Raw genomic sequence first — 21,562 nt, 5'->3', positions numbered from 1 at the left:
GTGGGGGTGGCAGGGACAGGCTTACTCTACTGCACAGTGACGTATGTCCACGCTAACACCCCATTCTAGTGAGTCAGCGCAAACACTTCAGGATGAGCAATGTTGGAATAAAGAGAAGGCATCCTGGACCAGGCATTCATTTTCATAGACTCCAGGTGCCCAACTACAGGAATCACACACTCAGTTAAACAAAATGCAAACAACATGAGAAGAACATAAAAAGACAGCAAGTTCTTGCTTTTTGTTCAAAAACAAAAGTGACAATTCCGTTTTGCTTTACAGAAACCTGCAACTGTTCAGGCAGGTCCTGCAAGCGGTTGCAATTATCCAGGTCACCTCAGCTGTAGTTATTCCTCCCCTGGAGGTAGAAGAACTCTAAATAAAGATTGCCATCTTTATTTCTTTACTAATAGAAATTCCACTCACAGTATTGTCCGTGTTCTTTGGAAGGAAACAGACTGAAAACTGGCTTTTTACTAGACAAATTCAAAGTGAGGTGCAGACGAAGGAAATAGAAAAATGAATCTAACAAGAGTGAGCACGATGAGTCCAACAATATTTAGAATCCAGACAGGAAGAAATAATCTCAGAGCACCATGAACTAGAAAAAAAACAAAAGGAAAGAAGGGAGCTTCCTGAATCTGATTATCTAAGTGAACTGACAGTGGAATAGCAAAGAAGAAACCTGACTCCATACTAGATGCATTCCTTTGCCTTTAACCCTGTGTTGTTTCCTGGGCTTAGTCTTGCTGGCTCTGCACCTTTTGTGAAACAATGTTGCCTGTAGCCTGAAATAGACAAGAGAGCCTGTTCCCAAGGCTCTGACCTGTAAGGGTATTAACACTTTTCCATTCATATAAAGAATACAAGTTGCAACATAGAAAATAACACTTGTTTGGTTGGAGGTTTACAGGGACATCATGAGCTAACCCACATGCACAGCTGCAAGAACACAGGATTCCAAGAATAAAGAATTCCTACAAGAAATTTGCAGCAACCAAGCATTCCCTTTTCCTTTTTTTTTTTTTTTTTAGTATAGAAGCCTTAAGTCTGACTTGGAGAAGATGGTTCTCCAGGACATTAATGGGCCATCTTCTTGGTCAGTCGGATTTCTGAATAAAGTTGCTATTCCTTGTGCCCCAACACCTCATCTCCTGATTTACTGGCCTGTCATGCGGCGAGCAGAACAAGTTTGCACTCAGTACCAATAACAAACAATACAATTAATAGGCAAATATTGAGAGTTTTCTCTGTAACCAGAACCAGATGCCAGCTTTCACTCCTTCTCTTCAGTACGTACTGAAGACACTGTCAGGATAATAATGCAATAACAACAAAATAGGAGGCATAAAGATCAAATTTTAAGTGAGGAAACTGTCACTGTGTGTGCATGGCATTATTATTATGCATGGAAAATCCACCCTAATCGAAAGACATTTACAATTAGTAACTGAATTAGGGCATGGTTACTGGGCTGAGGATCAGTATATAAAATCAACTGGATTATTCTGCAACTGGATTATTCTGCATGAGCAAGAAGGAAACAGTAAATAAAATTAACCTGCAAATACTAGACTAGAAAACGAGTATCCACAGGAGAAAAGAACCAATAAAAGATTAACTTACACAACATAAAAGAAAATGCTTCAGGCCTCATGGCGCCTGGCCTGTCCACCCTACAGGGGCCGAGAGATCTCCCAGCCAGGCCGGGTCCAGCCCGGGCTGTGGGGTGCTGTGCACAGGCCAGCAGGGGCCCAACATCGGCCTCCCTGTGCAGCTGGTGCTCACACCACACTGGCCCTGGTCTAGCACCTCTGAGCCCAGAGGCTCTGGGTGATAGAAATTTTAAAAATAGGTCTTCGTATCAATATAAGAAAAACACAAAGAACCAACAGAAAGTGAGCAGACAATATGAAGAAAAATAAGCCCAGGAGGCTGACGGACCTTCTGAAACATACTCCCCTGATGCCAGTCCAGGTGAGAGGATCCCAGCAGGGCCCCAGGACAGGAGGCCAGGAGGCAGGACCACCAGGGAGGGGACAGCGCCCCCTGCTGTGGGAGGGTCCAGGACCCAGGACTTCCAGTGGGGGCTCCAGGTCTCCTGCCTCAGCCTTGGCCCCCACTGCACCGTCAAGCACAGCCCCACATCACCACCCCCAAGCCGGGGAGGATTCTGATTGTCCAGGTCAGAGAAAGTCATGTAAAATGTGACTGTCACACAAAAGTCAAGGTCTCAACTGTCATCACAGCACTTCCTAAAGAAGAAACCTTAACTTCACCCTCCAATCAGGCAAGAGGTTACAAAATGCTCAAATGAGTATCAGACTCACATATTCATCGACTGGGTCACCAACAGTAGGAGCAAAAATGACCTGTGCTGCTGAACTGGCCCATCAGCTGGTGGCTGTCTCCCCAAAAACACTCAGATTCCTCGGTCCACTGCGGGGTCCTAAATAAATCAACACAATAGAGTCAGCGGCCTGTCCGTGAGCAGGCGCACATGGGGGTGGAGGGAGGGGTGTAACAGAGCTGTAAGCAGGTCAGAGCGCCTGCACAGGAATGTCACCACTGTCTGGGGGGTGTGCTCCCTTGTGATAAAATCCACGTCTCCTACAGTTCTCACGTGGACCCGAAAACAGTAGAAAGTGCTCCATTCAGAGCTTTTCAGGCAACAGAGGCGACACATATTTCAAACAAGTTTCCCTATAACGAAATGGGATCTTAAAAAAAAAAAAAGGAAAGAAAAGAAAAAGGGAAGAGAAAGAATGACTTAACATTACCTCCATCTTATCTGAGCTTCCAGAAGGGGCCCAGGTGATTCTGCAGAGAGAGAGACACGTCGGAAGCTCCGTGATCCCATGCCCCTCTGAGACTCTCTGGTGCCACCTCAGCATCTGCAGGTGTGCTGGGGCTGGCACAGTACCTGCCGTGAGGAAAGACAGCACGAATTTTTTGGAGGTGACCTACAAACTGCATTTAATGAAACTTGTTCTAGTTTCATGGACACGGGGAAACTGGCTGACACCATGGCTTAGAACCAAGTATCTTACCAGTTCAGTCCATTTGAAAGTTAACTATGAGACAGGGCTCTGAAAACCACAAGCATTTTATGGATGTAATACGTTACTATTTATATTCTACTAAAATGGTGATTTTTTTTTAAAGCTTACATTTAGTCACACTGTTCTAACTCAGTGGTTCTTAATCACTTTGCACCTCACACTTTTGGGGGAATCTAAGGAAAACCATGGACTCCTTCACACAACAATACACATTAAGTACAAACTTCAGCCCACAATACAGAGAGCACAGGGGCCTTCGGGGTCCATAAAATGTTCTGCTCTAAGTAATTCACATGTAAGCTTTGCCTATAGATCACTCACCTTAAACACAACGTGCCGCTGACCATACTGACTCTATCCAGAGACAGGAATAGCCCTGCAGTGCTGGTGACACTGAAATCCCAATTAAGAGCCCTGCTACTGACCAGCAGTTTAGTTCGTTTGCAGCTCAAGCCATCTGGAATGTCTGCCACCAGTTTGGAGCTTTCTCTATTTGGTAACCAAAGCCAAATACACAAAACCCAGAGCCATCAAAATACTTGTTTCTAATCATTATAATGAAAAGGCCCACTGAGATCGAGAGACTGGAACCACTTTCACAAGCACGGCTGCAAAGCAAACCAATCATAAGGAATGCACTTTGGATGCATCTAAAAGTTCTTAGGAAATCTGAAGGCTCACAGACATACATTGAAAGTATCCCTTTGGTATATTAAATGACCTGCTTCCACTGGTCTTTCTTCCTGACATTTTCTTCTCTTGACCACTCCTGCTGTTTATGAAAAACCTGTCCCTCTGCTCATGTGGACACATTTCCATCTCTAGCCACTACCCTTCCAGGTAAGAACTGATGCCAAGAAGGCAACTGAAGTTGCTAAGAGGTATTGCCTGGCCTGAAAAGAGCAGAAGTGGGTTCTGGCTGATGCTCAGGAGCAGGCTGGGACACCTGGCAAGATGTCTTAAGCATGGACAGACAGCTGGGCCCCAAAGGAGAAGTTTCTAAGCCTCCATGAGACTTGCTGGCTAGGAAGGGAAAGTTCCAGGCTATAGCTCTGATCCCACCACTAGCTTCCTGGGCCAGGCTGGGCAAGTCACTTAAATTCTCTAGGCCCGCGCTGTCCACCATGGGAGCCACCAGCCACACGCAGCCATTGAGTACTTGAAATGTGGCATCCGAATTGAGATGTACTATAAATGTAAGTTAATACACACTGAATTGCAAAAAAAAAAAAAAATTACCAAAAAGATGTGAAATCTCTCATTAATAATAATACTGATAAATGTTAAAATGCTAATATTCTGGATATAGAGTAAAAACATAACAACACATTATTAAAATTCATTTCATTTTTCTCTTTACCTTTTCTAATGTGGCTACTAGAAAATTCTGAGTTACCTGTGTGGCCCCCATGATATTTCTTAGGAACCTAGCTGGTTCCAGACCTCAATTTCTTAATCACTGTTGAATTAGGAAATTACGTGCTGAGCACTGGGCCAGAAACTGGAGACACAAATTGAGCAAAATAAACCTGTCTCTGCCCTCATTAGGAGGGGAAAGTCCAATAGACAGAAAAAGACCAACAGGTAATGATAACTGGATCACACACTATGCAAGCACCATGAGAGGGAGAGACAGGGACACCTCTTCCTTGAAGTGGCCTCGGAATGGAGCAGGGAAGGCGGGGCCCGGGCAGGGGCCCAGCATCTCCCCCACGTTTCCACTGCGGAAGTCAGCCCTCCCTGAGAGCCACACGCCTCACCTTCCTTACATGATCTTCGGTTCTGCTACAACAAAATCACGAACTACTGAGGGCAAGGATGCTTAGATTTTCCTAGCCCTGATAGCACTTTACATATAGGAAGATCTCAAAACATCTGATAACTACTGCATGGTTTCCAGAGACAATGTCCAACATACATCAAGAATATTCTTTCTCCCCACCCCTCTCCACACACACACACACACACACACACACACACACACACAGAGCCATCAAGTATCTGGAAGATGAACGAGTGACAGTGGCAGGTAGACAAACAGGAGAGAAATTATCATAAAAGGAACGGACACAACGATAGAAGACGGGAAGAAAATAAGCAAAAAACAGTCTAGGAACCCAAACATTATCAAACCTGGGCAAAAAAATAACATGAAGAAACGAAGTAACCAAGGAGATTCAGTGACACGCGCACACGGTGCTGTTCCCCAAGGATCAATACAGCGCAAGTGCAGCTCACGGGTGCTTTCCTGAGCAGCCCCTAGGGGGGCCCCCGTCACACCCTGCAGAAACGCCGACTGTGCACATGGTCTGTGAGAAGAGGTCTTCAAGGGGCGTCCTGGCCCGTGACCTGTCCACCTCTACCTATAAGAGAGCCCAAAAATGCATGGACCAGAGCCATGTCTCTCACCACTGTCTGGTAAATGTCGGCCTAGGAATTCAAACAACAGAATCATTTCCCCTGCCTCCCTTCACATCACTGCCTTATTCCTCTCAGAGAAATTCTCCTGTGTATTAGCTTATTTATTACACACAAGAAGTGAGACCCCATGGTCATTGTACCCCTTTTGAAATTGAACCCCGGAAAGAAATGAACATGTTCATGTGTATAAATGAGCTTCTGGACAACCCAAAGGAGCAGCACAGTGCATAACTGGACGCTTACAGAAACTATCTCTAGCTTCCAAAAATGCCTCTGAGATCCTCACAAGAATGGCCCCTCCAGCAAAGGTGTTTTAAATCCATTTGCAGCTGAAGCCCCTCGACTTGCTCCCACTTGGAAGCAGGTTGTCACGGATACAGCTCTCCACCCCCAACATCATCTCAAAAATGCTCAGTGCCAAGGCACACTCCTCTAACATGCTATTCATGCTTTCCCTTCATCCTACTCAACTGTCCTGTACTCCTTTTACCTGACAACCCCCCGCCTCTTTCGAGCATCCCCTTGCTAGCTCTCATTTTTAGAAACATTATTATGACAATTTTTAGTCATCCATAAATGGCAGAGCACCGTAACAGGCATCTGGACGAGAGGGAAACACCACCCTAGTCTATAACTCTTCATCTACTAAGGGATGATGTTTTTGAGATTAACATCACACAGCAAACCATTTCTAAACAAAATGCGAGACAGCCCAACATATTATCAATATTCTAACAGTGTTTTATTAATATATAATAGAACAAGTTTTCAACACTAGATCAATGAAATGATAAGTATGCAAAATATGCTACCATCTATGCTTGTTTAGGCTCTTTTGTTAAACCTACTAGGAAAGAAAACAAGTATTTCTAAACCCATTCTAATCTCAACCTACCTCTCTGACAACCTCTTCTGGTGTTTTGTAGTGGACAATGTATTTATGCATTTTTCCAGGGGCAGGTTCCCACAAGACATTCCTGGTGCTGCGAGTCACGTCTCGGAGTTCCAGGTCTCGAGGACTGGGCAAAGGCCCTGGAGATGCAGGACAAATTATTTGGTCCAGATGCGGTTCTCAACCACAAAGCTCTAAAGCATCCACACAAGCTTTCAAGAAGTTGTTTGGAGAAAACTTAAAGGTGCGCAGCAGAGTAACAAGCTGGTTATAATGACACAAGCACCATGATACTACCAGGTACAGCTGAATTCTTCTTAAGAAGGCTTCTTAAAAATAGGGTAAATTTAAATTTTTATTCCAACTCTAACTTCTCTATGTTAAATTTCTTCTACTCTATTTAAGTAAGTCTTATTTGTTGCTCGGCTGTATAAAGCATAATTCACCATTAAGTGTATAGCTCATGTTTCTTTACCAGATAGTTACAGCCGTTCAGAAAGAAATCAAACTCGGCGATATGCTCCCTTAAGAATGTGATAGAAAAACAAACGGTTACAAGGGTGAAGGGTGAAGATGAGCTGAACTTCAGCACAGAAGTCTAAATGGTTGGGAGAAAATCCCCATGAAAAATCCACGACGTTATTGTGGTACAATTTCTGTACAGTAAACTACACATATTTTAGACGCACCATTTGATGAATTTTGACAGACGTGGACACCTATGAAGACACCACCGCAATCAAGAGACCTAACATTTCCACTGGGAGTTTGAGATTTGCACTTGGAGATTTTCTTCTGCTCTCTGAGGCATCTCTCACTCTCTCTAGCTGTCTATCTAACCAAGTTCCTTTGTCTCTTTCAGCTCTGTGCATCTCTCTTCCTGAATCTGTCTCCACCTCTGTCCCTTCAGTGTTTCCGTCTCCGTGCCCTCCCATCCTCTGCTGCAGCAGTCCAGCCCCACATCCCAACCTAGAACCACACTCATCTCTCCTCGCACGTGACTCTTGGGACTTCTCCCCCAGCACTCCCAGCACACGCCTCCACCCCTGGCTGGCTCCCCACTCTTCCCATCTGCCACCACTCCACTCCTACAGACCACCAGCTCCTGATAGGACCCAACATATACAAGACAATTACTTGCTGTCAATTAACGTCTCCTGCCCCACCTTGCAGGCGCTTCTTTTCTGTCTCACCATGCTTGTCTCATCCCCTTCCCCTGTTGAAGGCTCTTTCCAACATCTTAATTTCCTTAGAAATGTGAGCTGAGATTCTTGACATTTAAGCCATCTCATTCATCCCAGCGTGCCCACCTCAAGAAGCAAGAAACAAAACTAGGCAAGGCCAGGGTCCTAGATGCAATCACTGACACTTTTCAAGAAAAAACACCTAAATGCTACTGAAACAAACCAGGAACACAAAAGGGGCTGAGCACACACATGAGAAGTGCAAACCACGAAGGAGTCCGTGTGCTCCATGCTGTCTGTATCATTCATTCCCAACATCTGAGCACAGGACTGGAGTGTCCTAGGTGATCAGTATGTTGTGACACTGAGTTAGTTGATTAAACAATTTACTTCACTGAAAGAGACTACTCGTATGTGCCGTAGAGTTTCTACTCCAACAAGAACGTGGAACATCTTGATCTTAAACTTAGTGTCTTCCACCAAAACCGCACTCACCCAACATTCCCGTCTCGCCAGTGCTGTACACCATCTTTCATGGATCTACAGTATCGACTGTAAGATGCTCCATTCCTTTCTGTCTTATTCCCCGATTGACACCTCACCAAGAACAACTGTCAGACACCACTCAAAATCAGGCATGCTTAATATGGAAAGATAAACGCAAATCCTAGAACCAATGCAAGATGCTGCCGCAAGGCTAGAAATTATCTTAATTCTCAAATTTGACTGCAGTAAGTAATTACCTTGTAACTTATGCACAAATGATCAAATTATTGTTGGCATCATCGAGTAGAAGAAACAGCCCAATGAACATGATGTTCACAGCAACAAGGGAAGAAGGAAAACCAGCGATGTCTTACAGGTGACCTCCCTTGTGCTGACAGGTTCGCTGGCGAGGTCACACAGGATGGCCTGGACCATGACCGTGTACTCGGTGTTGGCAAAGAGCCCCCTCAGCAGCACGCTGCTCCCTGTCAGCCCCACTCGCATCTGCAGATGGACACGCCGAAGGGAGTAAGATGCTCAAATTACACTAACTTGTAACCACTAGACTTTGTTTTCTTTTCCATTATACTTTATCAAAAGATATTGATTACACTTCCCCTGTACACAGTAGGTCCTAGTTGTTTTATCTCTTTTATGTATAGTAGTATGTATCTGCTAATCCCAAACTCCTCATTCATCCCTCCCCTCTTTCCTGTTTGGTAACCGTAAGCTTGTTTTCTGTACCTGTGAGTGTGTTTCTGTTTTGTAAGTTCATTTGTATCATTTTTTAGATTCCACATGTAAGAGATATCATACAATATTTATCCTTCTCTGTCTGACATAGTTCACTTAGTGTGACAATCTCTAGGTCCTTCCATGTTGCTGCAAATGGCATTACTTCATTCTTTTTTATGGCTGAGTAATATTCCATTTTGTGTGTGTGTGTGTGTGTGTGTGTGTGTGTGTGTGTGTATACCACTTCTTTATCCATTCATCTGTGCATAAACATGTACATGAGACAACTTTTATTTTTCGTTTCTCTGAACTGCTTTTCCTTTCTCATGCTAATGTTTCCTAAGATGTGTCATGGGCCACAAATCTAACCTGTTTTTCTAGTTTCACATGTAAAGATATAAATGAGTTTGTAAGTCACCGCTGTTTCATGGAGACTCTAAAACAGTGAGGTCTTAGGAAGACCCAAAGATAAAGAAAACAAACATCTCCCACCTCTTTGGGTTTGGTCGGTTCTATGGCATTAATAGGCTCGTATAACAAGGTGTATCCAGTAGCCCCTCCCACTGGCTGCCACTGGACCTGCCTGGTGGTAGAGCCAACATCATAAAGATTGAGGTGGACTACAGGGACTGGCACTGTAGGAATGTAAAAGCAGACATCAGTCTAATTCCTCTTACTCTGCTCATTTTTCAATTGTTGTCTCCCACTTAATCATTGATATCTGTATGTACTAAATAGAGAAGGGACTGCTGTGAGAAATCAGTGGGAGTTAATACAATCCTTTCCTTTCCAAAAAAAAAAAAAACCTCCTCAGGCTCATTGTTTATCTCCACCTCATACCCAGGGACTTCATGTTATAACTATTTCACAGAGAAAAGAAGTTTAAACTTAAAATGCCATTCCAGTGAGTCCATATGGCAGCCAAAACAGACCAACCTCCTGAGATTTCGATGTTTTTCTGGAACATTCTTTAAGTTGATTTTTGTTCTTCAATCAGAGAATTTCATACATAAAAAACCAACACAGTATTTCATTTCATCCTTCTTTTTTAAAAATTTTAAACAAGCGCTGCCATATACTAGTAAGTGAAACCTAGGGGACGATGGGCTTGTAGATCAGCCCATGAGGCAGAGTAAAAGGTTTACAGTCTCCTCTCCATGTAGCACCCACACAGCTTTCTATTTTTTGTCCAAAAATTAAGTTTAAGGTTTTAAGGAACTATCAGATTAATCCTGCCCATTATGAAATACATTATTTCCCACCTCTGCTGGTCTAACATGAAAGGAAATGAGAGAAGGGATAAGGACCTAAGAGACTGGGCAGTGAGTAGGGTCAATTCTTGCCTTGGAAAGAGTTACGCCCACTCCTTCCTCTTATGAGTGACCTCCCTCCTTCCCAGAGACCAGCCAAGAAGATGGGAGGAGGAAAGGGTATTTTCATATGGCTTCAGAAACCCTACCAGGAAGAGGAGTGAGGAACATCTTGCCCAAAAGCTCTACTCAAAGCCAAAGCCATCAGAGCTTCTCTAGCAAAGGCCAGAGTCCAAAAGGCAGGGGAGAAAAAGGGGAGATCTCACTGCCAGCATGAAGATCTGGCCACGTGCAGCACTGAACCCGGTCATTCCTGCACAGCTGCTCTTCCAGACAATCCTAGACCCACTCCCCACACGGTCTCTTCCCTTAAGAAGTGGAGAACTACTTGTAGATAGGTCATGGTTACACTAAAAGCCATATAGTTTAGGTGCCTAAGCAAATGAGATTTTGGGTGTTGACAGCTCTGATTTCATTAATAAATTGTAAGTAATTCTAAAAATGTGAAGAAAAAAAGGGGATAACTGAGAAGGGTATTTTTCCCCATGAGGTATCTGTGGCCATGACTACCCATTCCACCCCCGGGGTCCCGTGACGGCAGGACCAGCCAGTACAAGCAGAAAACCACACGGTGTTTATCGAGCACGAGCAGCGCACTCAGTAACTGTGCGCTGAATGGATACTGAATAAAGGAATGCTTCGGAAGGCTGACAAAAATCCCACTTGGACTTTCACCTCTTTATCTTAAAAAATAAAACAAGAAGATCTTTTTTTAAAAATCGGACTTACAGGTTTTTCTGTGTCCTTCATCCTCTGCCACTGAAGACATGTCAACAACGTACTCGGTGTCGGGCTTCAGGTCTTTCAGGACTGAGATACTTTCCATCAGCTCATGTAAAACTAGGGGGAAAGTTAAAAAATAAAAACTTATGTTATCGCTTCCCTGTTTTCTACTACAGTTGCATTGCAGTAGTTCTGCAACGAGCTTTGAAATTAGATTTTAATGAGGCTCTTGTCATTTGTTTTTGGAAACCACCAGATTACAGTGAAATCTTGGACAATTCACACAATTTATTCTCCCAGCTGCTGCTTATCTGTAAAATGTGTGGGCAAAACTAGATCATCTTCCATGTTCCCTTCCTCCTCTATGATCTTGTATAAACTCATGGATAAATTAAGCATCCTCTAAGAAAATTTTAATTAAAAATTGTATTGCTATTCTGCAACTCTTAGAAACTGTAAGAATTTAAGTCAAGCCCTTTCCTTCTAATTAAGCCCAAACAGAAGTGCCTGCTTACCAAGAAATGGAGAGCACCCTGGACTCAGTTCAGCCTCCTCTCCGTGCCTCCTGCTCCTTGCCCAGCACTGTGCTCAGAGCCCTAAGGAGGAGGCCCCGAGCTCTCGACCAGGAGGAGGGTGCTGCAGGAGGTGTCTACTCACCGCTTGCCATTCCCCTCCAGAAACTGGGTGGAATTCCGCCTTGTATCTACCCACGCTGTCAGAAGGAGGTGCCAGCTCACTCTCAAAGAACAATGCATTCGCTCAGAAATGATAGGTTAGAAGGTGCTTCCAAGTCACCTACTCGTGGAAATAAAGTGCATACGCTTTCTCCACTGTTAAGTAAGGTGATGACATTTAAATTAGGTTGAAAAGAGGGGCGGGTATAGCTCAGTAGTAAAGCGTGTGCTTAGCATTCACAAAGTCCTGGGTTCCAGCCCCAGTACCTCCATTAAAATAAGTAAATAAACCTAATTACCTTGCCTCATGAAAAGACAAATTTTTTAAGTCATACTTTAGAAAAATAAAAAACAAATTAAGTTGAAATGACTTTCCTCTCCATATTTCAAGCTTATACACATATTCTTTCACATGCTAAGTAGTCACAGTAAGTCAGTTTAGAGGCCCAGTCCCAGAAGTCCTCTCTGAGCGGACAGTCAAAGGGCTCCTCAGCCTCAGAAGGCTCAACCCTGAGCCCACTCTCGTTAAAACCTGCTCCCCTTCTTCCGGTTGGCACCCCAAGTTGATCAGTCACCTGGAGCTCAAAACCTCTGAATCATCCTTGAACACTTTCTCCTTCTCTTTAACCTGGTACATGTATCAATAAATGACTGGGGTCCTGACAGTTCCACCGCCTCTATCACTTGGCACCACCCAAGCTCACTGCCCTCACTGTCATTTTGAATATCTATATTCATATCTTATCTCCTTAACTGTAAGTTATGCTCCGCGCAGACAGAACTGGTTTCTTACACACATCTAGTTCCCTGACAAGATCTAATTGAGCGATAAAAGCAGCTAACCATTTTCTCATCCAAAACAGAGGAAGAACCACCAAATTTTCTAAAATTTGGTAAGATTCTACTTCCCGTGATTGTTTTCCCTGTGGAAACCAGTATAGGTGAAATGACTAATGCAGAAATATATTTGGAGTAAATATTAATGAAAATAGAAATACTCAGTTCAGTAAGACCATTAGAAAGATGTCCCAAATAATCATTATAGGAGAACTGATCCAATGACTTCACTGAGCATGCCTTTCATTCTCAAATAAATCCGTTCTACTTTCTTTGTAAGCCAAAGCTGGGAAAAAGCATTTCCATTCTTAGTGTATCCTAATCTTAATTGTACCAAATTATCAAGCAATTTTACTGCCTGGGAAACTAAAAGGATGCAACTAGTACACAGTGTGTATTTAAAAAAATTTTTCAAACAGATAAAAGACGTTTTCATCCACATTCAAAGTTCTAACTAAATAAAACTACAACTCTCTTAGCTAATCCAGGGAGAAGGGGGAGGAGGAGGAGGGGGGAGGAGGGGGGGAGGAAGAGGCGGCTTTTCCCCCCCTTACCTATGCCCAGAACAGAGATCTGCTTCCACAGGCCTTGACTAGAGGCTTATTGGTGGGAGGAGATGGTGCCTACCCACAGCTGGTTTTTAAATTAAAATATCCTTAACTGTTGTTATTTCTGAACAGTAGGCTTATAAAGGATGTTTATTTTCCTTTGTGCTCTTTTGAATTGTCCCTAAGTTCTAGAATACACATAAAAATATTTTTCCTTCTTTGATCAAAACATATACACACAAACACCTCTTTAAAAGGAAGACTGCCTAGATACAACACCTCCTCAACATTCACAGCTTTGGCAACTGCCATTTTCACTATCCGAAAAGTCTGGCCCTGAAATGCATTACTTCAATATTTTGCAGCTTCATGAATATGAATCTCACCTCAGAGCTCATAGGTAGAAGTGAGTCCCATGGCCAGGGGACAGTCCCCTAGGCACTCAGCACCCACATCTCAGCCCAGCTTTATTCTCTATGTATCTTCACGTCTCTCATGAAGGATCTGAAGAAACTGCTTGATCTTTCCATTTGTACTTTACTGTGCTTCATGAGGGAATAAAATATATTTATGCACCATGGTTTTTGAAACACCTAACATTGTTGAAGGTTTCAGGACATACATTTTACAAGCGTCAGTCTCCCACAGTATATGAACAGTTAAACAGCATCCCTGTGGAGGACAGGGAGTAACACTGGTTTGTTGAAGCTGCTAGATGAGTTTATGCACTACATAAATTTAACAAAGCGGTAAGTGAAAAGTATTCATACACAATCCACATCTTGTTTCACTCCCCCAAAACAAATATATAAAGGTGATACAATACGTCAAAAAAAAAAAAAAACAACAAAACTCGAATATGAAAGAGATGAAAAGATAGCCCCAGGTCCACTGCTTTCCTACTCCCCGCTGAGGTCATCACTGTGAGCAGAAGGCGTACGCTGCTGAAGAATTTTAATGCACATATTTTTCACCCTTATACAAATGGTAGAATTCATGGAGTAATCCTATTCATATTCCATGGATAGTGTTTTTTACTCTACAGTATTTTATACCTACCTTTCTGTGGCCTAGCTGTTGATCAGTTTTATTTTTCTTAAATTCCACAAGATACTAAACCAGTGAGCTACTGGTGGACACTGTTTCCATGAATATCTTTTACATACGTTACTGTCCACATTCACAAGGGAAACGACTATGTCTAAAAAAACACCTGTTAAAAATGGTGATCACCACCCCTCTGAAAACAACTGTGCCAACTCATACTCCTTCCATCAGTATGAGCGCGCCCACTTCCCAGAACCGTCACTAACAATGGATTCATCTACATCGTTTTGACCAATTTTGCTTCACTTACACTTTCTTGAATAAGTGAGACTCAGTATTTTCTTCAGATGTAAATTGACCACGTGCATTTCTCCTCCTTATTGATGTATTTGCCCAACTACTTTTTTTCATATATACATTACAAATATTTGTTTCAAGTTTATCATCTTTTTCTACTTTTGTTTATGGCATTGTTTACCATTATGCAGTTAAATCTATGCATTTCTGGCCTTGGTGATATACTTAGAAGGATCTCTCCCCGACAACAAGATCAAAAAGATGTTTTCCTATAATGTCCCTGTGGTTTTATTTTTCACACTAAATCCTGAAACCTCTCATTACTTTGGGAAGATATGAGTTAGGGATGAAATTCATGTCTCCCACATAAATTGTCATTTACAGTAATACCATTTATTGACTACTTTCTTCTATCCTCCACTGATTTGAAATTCTTCCTTTGCCATATAACACATCCCCACCTACACATTCCTGCCCAGCACCTGCTGCATTAGTACTTCTAGGCCATGACTTGCTTCATCTCTGCCCTGCTCCATTATTTTTAAAACTTTTTTAGTCTCTCTTAAGAGTATCTGTGTATGGAAGAAATGCTTAAGTAATTAGAGTAAGTTTAGGGAGTAATTTTGGGGAAAACTGACATCTCTGTCATGTTGGGTCTTCTCACCCAAGAACATGCCATGGCTCTGTCTGTCCTGTAATGCTTTATAATCTGTTCCTCGGGGTCTTGCATAGTTCTCATTAACTTTATTAAGTACTCTGAGCTTTCACTGCAACTGCGAATAGGACCCTTTGCTATATACAGGAAAGCAATTGTTTTGCCTATTAATTTTCTATTTGGCTCCATGTTAACTTATTTACCAAATTAGTATCTGCATTTAATTTTTAACTGAAGTCTGGAAAGGCAGACCTCCCGCTCAGTCCTGCTCTCCAGAGACGGCTACCGGGACACGCTCCTCCCCCACGTCCAGCTGATCCTCTTGAAACGTTCTAGGTGTGTCGATACCTTGGTCTTCCCTCTTCGTTATTTATTCTTGGTTCTCTTCCTCATCGTCCCTCACTCAGACTCCTGACTGTAATGGAAAGTCATTAGTGCTCCACTGGTGTTACAACATGGATAATCCATGCCTATTCCTGTAATAACAGCACTTTTTTTCTTCTAATATTAGGAAGTATGATTTTGGGGGAGAAGAAAAATTAAAGTGCCCAAATATAGATTTTGATAAAATTCCAAATCCATTACTGATTAAGTCAGTCTTGCATTATTGGAATACATCCTCCTTGGTCTCCATTGCTTTAGTACAGCACTAAATTCTATTTGCTAGCATTTTACCTAGGATTCTTTGATTTACATAGTATTAGTAAGAATAAGCGACATTTTCTTTTCTTTTTGATGGTATCAGTTAGGTTTTTAGACCTGGGGTTATTTTAACCTGTCTTACTATGCATCCTTTCAAAGTTAAATAATTTCAGATGCCAGTGGTCTTTCTCACCATCACCTTTCCTTTTTAAATGAAAGCTAACCTTAACAATTAAAGATCCAAAAAAGCACACAAGAAATTTTTGCCAAGTAGACTTATAAGCATGTAAAAGCAAAACACTTATCAGTTAATCACACATCTCCATCCCCATTTAGTAAAGAAATGGGCATCAGTCAACTAAAATTCATCACACTCTGCACTGTCCAAGAAAAAATCAGAGCTCTTAATTGATATTAGTGGTAAACAAAAAGAGAATGCAACACTACCAGACCCTATCATACACTTTTTAAAGCGGACAGTAAGCTCTTCAACAAAATAAAAATCAAGTCTGACAGTCCACAGGAAAGCCAGCTGAGATACAGGAGACTCGTTTCCAGCCAAACGTAAACACCTCAGGGTGGTCTGGGCCCCCTGACACGAATACCAGTCACATCAGATGCCAAGAAGAACACTACTTGGGATGTGAGGCGAATGCCATCTACCACTGTCCTGTTTGTAGCCCCAGTCAGCCACCTCGGGAAGCTGTCAGACACGCTCCTTGGTGGCCTCAAGAAAGGAAAGTCTCCCATGAGAGCACTCAGGGATAAGCGTAAGTGAAATGCTACGGAAGGCAGTAAGAACCATGTATAGGACCAACCTGGGATGGGGGTGGGGGACTCAACACAGAAGGAAGGAAGGAAGGAAAGAATCCTGAACAAGTGAGTGTCTCTGGGTCTTCCAACCAAAAACCATCTGGACTAACTGGATTTTGTTAAACATGAGGAAATAGTTTTCAAATACATGCATATATATATAATATATATGTTATTGTATTTATATACAAAGGGACATTATTTTTTGTAGTAACATCAGTATTACTGTTCTTACCAAAATTATCCCATGAAGTCATAATTTAATTTAGACTATATAGTGGGAAGCTAATTGCTGAAAATATTTACTTTCACAGATTTCCCCTCTCAATGACCAAATGTTTGTTTCATGATTTAGTTAGCCTATACTCATGTGCCATAAATATAAAGGGAAAGTGGTGACATCTGCTATCAGGTACACTGTGATATTTTCTTAATCTCAAATAGGCCAAAAAAGAGCTTTGGAGACACATACTATAGCCACGTATTTTAGGAGGAAGTGGAGTGGATGGGGGCTTCCTTAAATTTCTTCTGTACTTCTGCTCAAAAGAGACAATCAACACTGTTGGATAGGTGGGGAGCACACTAAAAGCATCTACAAAGTATATTCAGGTACATTTTGCAAGGTAACTTGATTCCAGAGCAGCGCTGTCCAATAGGACCTTGTGCAGCAATGGAAACGCCCTGCGTCTGTGCTGATCGGTACAGCAGCCACTAACTGCATGTGGTTACCGAGCACTCTAAAATGGCTAGTGTAACTGAGCAACCCAGTTTTAAATTTTAATAGGCACAGTGTGACTCGCAGTTGCCATACTGGACAGTGCAGTTTTAGATCAATAGAATCTTCTATTTTCTAAGAAAATATTATATTATATGTTTATTAATCATTATGACAAAACTTCCTAAAACAGTTGAAGAGGAAAACAAAATTACTTTTAGTGGACAAGCAATTCAAGGTAGGAATTCTGTTATCTGCCTTCAGTGCAGAGGTGCTTAATGAGAATGCACACTAGATACTCTTATCTTTTTTCTATCATAGTTTCTTTTCATGAATGAAGAGAAAACATAGTCATTTTAGTGGTTGGTCAAGGGCAGGTCTTTTCCCTTGACTAAGCAGTTAATACTCAAGGGAAAACATTTGTTCAAAAATATCTCAACGTAAATGTGAATTTTAATAATCTTGCAATTAAAAGCAAGGCCTCAGGCTTAACCAACAGCTATATCATCACTAGAGTTCTCAAATTATTAGTCATACAACACATTAAATGTCACTGCAATTTAGCAAAGTTTTATAAGTATTCTTTCTTTCTCTTGGCTTCTACTGGAATATCCAGAGAATAAATTGTTTCATTAGATCAGAAAAAGTTTTACTATAGACTTTCAAGTTTAAAATTAGCATCTAAAAAGAGGAGAAAGGTGAGAAATGTTTAGTTTGACCTAAAATCTCTGGCAGGCATTCTTGCTAAATTGAATTTTTTTTGCTAGAAAGCAACATTCAAGTTTCACTTTTGTTAAGTTATAACACAAATTCATCAGAACAGTTAACAACACAGCACATGTAGATGGAGCTTAGAAATCTGTCTAGCGACTCAAGGGGGAAAACGAATTCTAGACCGTTAAAGTATCTTTACCTCGTAAAGAACAAACTGGTCCATTTTTTTGATTCTTGGAGCGCTTACTTCTGAACTGACTTGGAATGTCTAATGAAAGAAAGGTCTTAAAAAGAAAGGAAAATAGAGGACTGTCAAAAGTTTATAACTACACTCCAAATACATCAGTTTTTGAAATTATTTTTTAACATTTATCTCTTTACTGCCTTCATTTTCAAAGGAAACATTACAGTTATTATTTTAATACACTATCATGCATCCAGATGTAAAATAGGAATGGATCAAACTTTCTACATTCTGTCCCACATAGGAGGCAGTTAACTTCATTTTGGAGAATGCCTCCGAATATTGCCGTGACGACTGTAGATGCTCCATTTCTAAAGAAAATCACCACACAGGAAACTCAGTAAAAAAACTAAATATGTCTATGAGCTCCCTTTGGGGGGACATATACATCATATATACTCATTTAAATTTTAAAAATACAAAACTTTCAAAGCTCTAATAGATGTAAACGAAATAAAAGGCTTAAGCCACTGACGGGCCTCCCCCCAGCCCTCTTTCAGTCTCACCACTTTCTCCACAAGCAACACTGAACGCTTGCGGTTACTAACAAGCAGATCAGGGCAGGTGGGCCCCTTTCTTTCCAAGCGTACCCCTCAGGAAAGAGGGAGCTGTACACTGGAGCCTTTGCAAAGCCTCCTATTACTCAGGGAGCTCTCTCGCTTTACTCTGAACAACAACTTCCATCTAAGATGGTTTTAGATTTTTGAGATGGTTGTATTTAGGGGAAAAAAGGTAAACAAATTTAATACATATTTAGTAATTACTGACGGAGGTATCACTTCACAGTTGGAGTGCCGGGTGTTACTGTCAACAAGCCTTTTAAAAAGCTCACGTAAAACACTATTATAATTCCACCATTATCCCCATTTCTCAGACCAGGAAGCTGAGGTTCAAGGTTAAGTAACTTGGTCCAAGTTCACACAGCTGGTCTGACATGAGCACCTGCTCCTAACACTGCACTCCTTCTCTGAACTGAACCGGTATTAATGGATACTGAGGATGCTTCATTTGCGTGCTTCGTTAACAGGAATGCAGCAGACACATACCCTCACCTAGTGCACTCACACACGTGACGGCACTTCTGCAGTTACTTAGGCCTGTGAATTGCTCTTTTTTCTTAACAGCAATTTGAGGTGGTTTCTGTCACTTACAGTCAGTAACACTTCCAGTACACTGAACTGTACTGTGAGTTGCTCCAAGTTAAACCTACTGCAGAGACAGACAAAACCTACCCAAGCAATTCTCTTCTTTTTAAAGTTTGCTTCCTTTTCTAAGAAAGGGCTTCCTTCCTTACTGGCAGAAAAAATATACTGTAGCTTTTTTCTTTAAAGTTGTTCATAAGAATAAAATATATATAATATATATTAAGTTGTTCATAAGATATATGTCTTTAGTCAATTAAAAAGGGAAGATACATTAGGAACTTTAGGATATAGTGGCTATTTCAGGTTTTAGATCTAATGGCTGTCATAAACCAAGGATACATTTTTTAAAAAACTACTGAAAATAAAGGGCCTGTGACTGATCCATTCATACTGATGTTCACATACACGGCTGCCTTTAATTAAAACGGAAACTGCCTTACTACAAACAATACATTTAAACTCCATGTACTTCTTCCTTTAGAATTTCTTCCTCTGAAAAAAAGATATTAATCAAGTCTTGGCCATCTGACGTGTATGACATTAAGTTTAGGTATACAATGACTAAAAACAAGATTTGCAACTGATTTCAAAATCGCTGCTCCATTTCTTATACTGCACACCAAGAGTGTTTCCATACTGACTACTTGGACAGGCTGTTATGCTGCGAAGGTCCTTTTTATTGGCACTAATGATTTTCTACATATTAAAAAACCCATCTGCCATTTATGTCTACCACCCCCACCCCCACCTTCAGTAGGGCTGGATGTGTTTATACAAGTAAATAAATACTGTACAGGAAATCTGTTTTTGTAGTTTTAGCAAATACAATTCTGATCCTGAAATGTATCCAGTGAATTTAAGAAAATATAAGGAAACCTGAATTTTGAATATCTGACATTAATTTATGTTCCTAACTCACTAAAGGAATGTACAACTACTATTCTTGAAAATATTATAGAGTTAATACTGAAAACTCACTAGTTACTGAAGGAACACCTTGTGAGCGTCACACACTCACTCCATCAGGGCACCTGGGTGTCAAATAATGAAGACCTCCCCCCCCCTTCACACGGACTGTCTGTGATAGAACCCAGCCTAATCTCCCCTGGGCAGGAGCGCACCAGCATCAGATACAGAGCGGAAGTTTTCACTGACTGCCGTGTGTAACTTGGTGCTGGCAGCAAGGACAGTGCCCCCAGGTCACACGCCCTTTCCCTTCTGTACTGGAGTCTAATGCGAATCTCAGCCACAGGACCTGGAGGGCCAAGCATTTGAAGAAGTAGGCAGTTCTTAGTGCCCGCTGACAAGGTCAGGGTCGCTGTGAGATTGCTCTGTGATTAAAAGCCCCATCTCACACGAAATCTGATTTGTGGACGGCCAGGCAGTTAATACTGCAGCCACCCCTGTATATTACTTACTCTTTTCGCTCTTTCTTTGGGGAGTCTGTCTTACACACTCCTTTCCTGCACAGGTCAATATAAAACTTCAAAAAAAAAAAAATCTGAGCAATAGGAGACTACAATTAACCAAAATCCAAGCTGAAATACAAGTCAACTATCCCTTCCTCAAGCAAAACAAACATTCTGAACTCCATGTACATTTCGGGGCCTTAGTACCTGGGAAAGCTAACTAAAAGGTCTGTTTTATTCATATTGAGAGGCAAGTAAGAATTCTGAAAACGTACAAATGCCTCAATTTGATTAAAAAACAGACATATTCTAGGAAAATTAAAGTCCAAAATGAAGCTTTAGGAGAAATTCACATTGAAAATATTGTAAGCTTTCGTTATCAGTGAACAAATTATTTCAGTATATGAAAATTAAGTTGCCTACATATATTCAGTACATTTAGAGGAAAATTTTTAAGTACATAAATTGTAAATAAGTTAAAATAATTTATAGTAAATAACAATCCTAGCTACACCAAGATGGAAATAATTACAAGATGCCTCTGGTCTAGAAGCAGGAGGCATGTGCTAGTCCACTTGGTCACAAAGTTCAAGTGCACAAAAGTTTCAGCAGAGGTCCAGGAACACTCTCCGCTGTCCATTACAATGTAATAAACAATACAGCAATAGAATGTCTGAAGTCTTCCTAGAAAGCAAAAGGAAGCCAAATCTCACATGCAACGTTTGTTACTTGCAGACAGAGCAGAATTCTACTGCAGAACTGCTGAGCGGGAAATCCCGTTGAAACCGCCCTGGAGTTCCAAGTGCAGGTGGTCGAGCAGGTAGCGCATGAACTCGTGGGTGTCCTGCTGCTGATGGCCCCTTGGAGCAAACGGAGACCGTCAGTCCCTGTGCGGCCCCGCGGGCCCTGCCAGTGCGGGAGGGCAGTGTGCCCGGAAGGGCTGCTGCTC

The 21,562-nt window shown here is 41.7% G+C and overlaps 1 long non-coding RNA gene across 3 annotated transcripts in view; it reads right to left on the bottom strand.

Moving 5' to 3' along the window:
- LOC116664064 overlaps nt 1-21,551 on the bottom strand; it is a 74,889-nt gene extending 53,338 nt beyond the window's left edge. For 2 of the 3 annotated variants that reach the window (XR_004320381.1, XR_004320383.1), the window contains exons 1-4: nt 18,015-19,367; nt 10,880-10,990; nt 2,781-2,923; nt 2,331-2,449 (exon numbers count right to left, since the gene is read on the bottom strand). This is a non-coding gene — a long non-coding RNA (uncharacterized LOC116664064). Of the gene's footprint in view, nt 1-2,330; nt 2,450-2,780; nt 2,924-10,879; nt 10,991-18,014; nt 19,368-21,326 lie in introns of those variants that run through there. The other variant, XR_004320382.1, reaches the window with a different exon arrangement.
- Between the last annotated feature and the right edge of the window lie 11 nt (nt 21,552-21,562).

Source organism: Camelus ferus, chromosome 6, assembly GCF_009834535.1.
Source record: "Camelus ferus isolate YT-003-E chromosome 6, BCGSAC_Cfer_1.0, whole genome shotgun sequence".
Classification (NCBI taxonomy): Eukaryota; Metazoa; Chordata; class Mammalia; order Artiodactyla; family Camelidae; genus Camelus; species Camelus ferus.
This window is presented reverse-complemented; position numbering and strand designations above follow the sequence as displayed.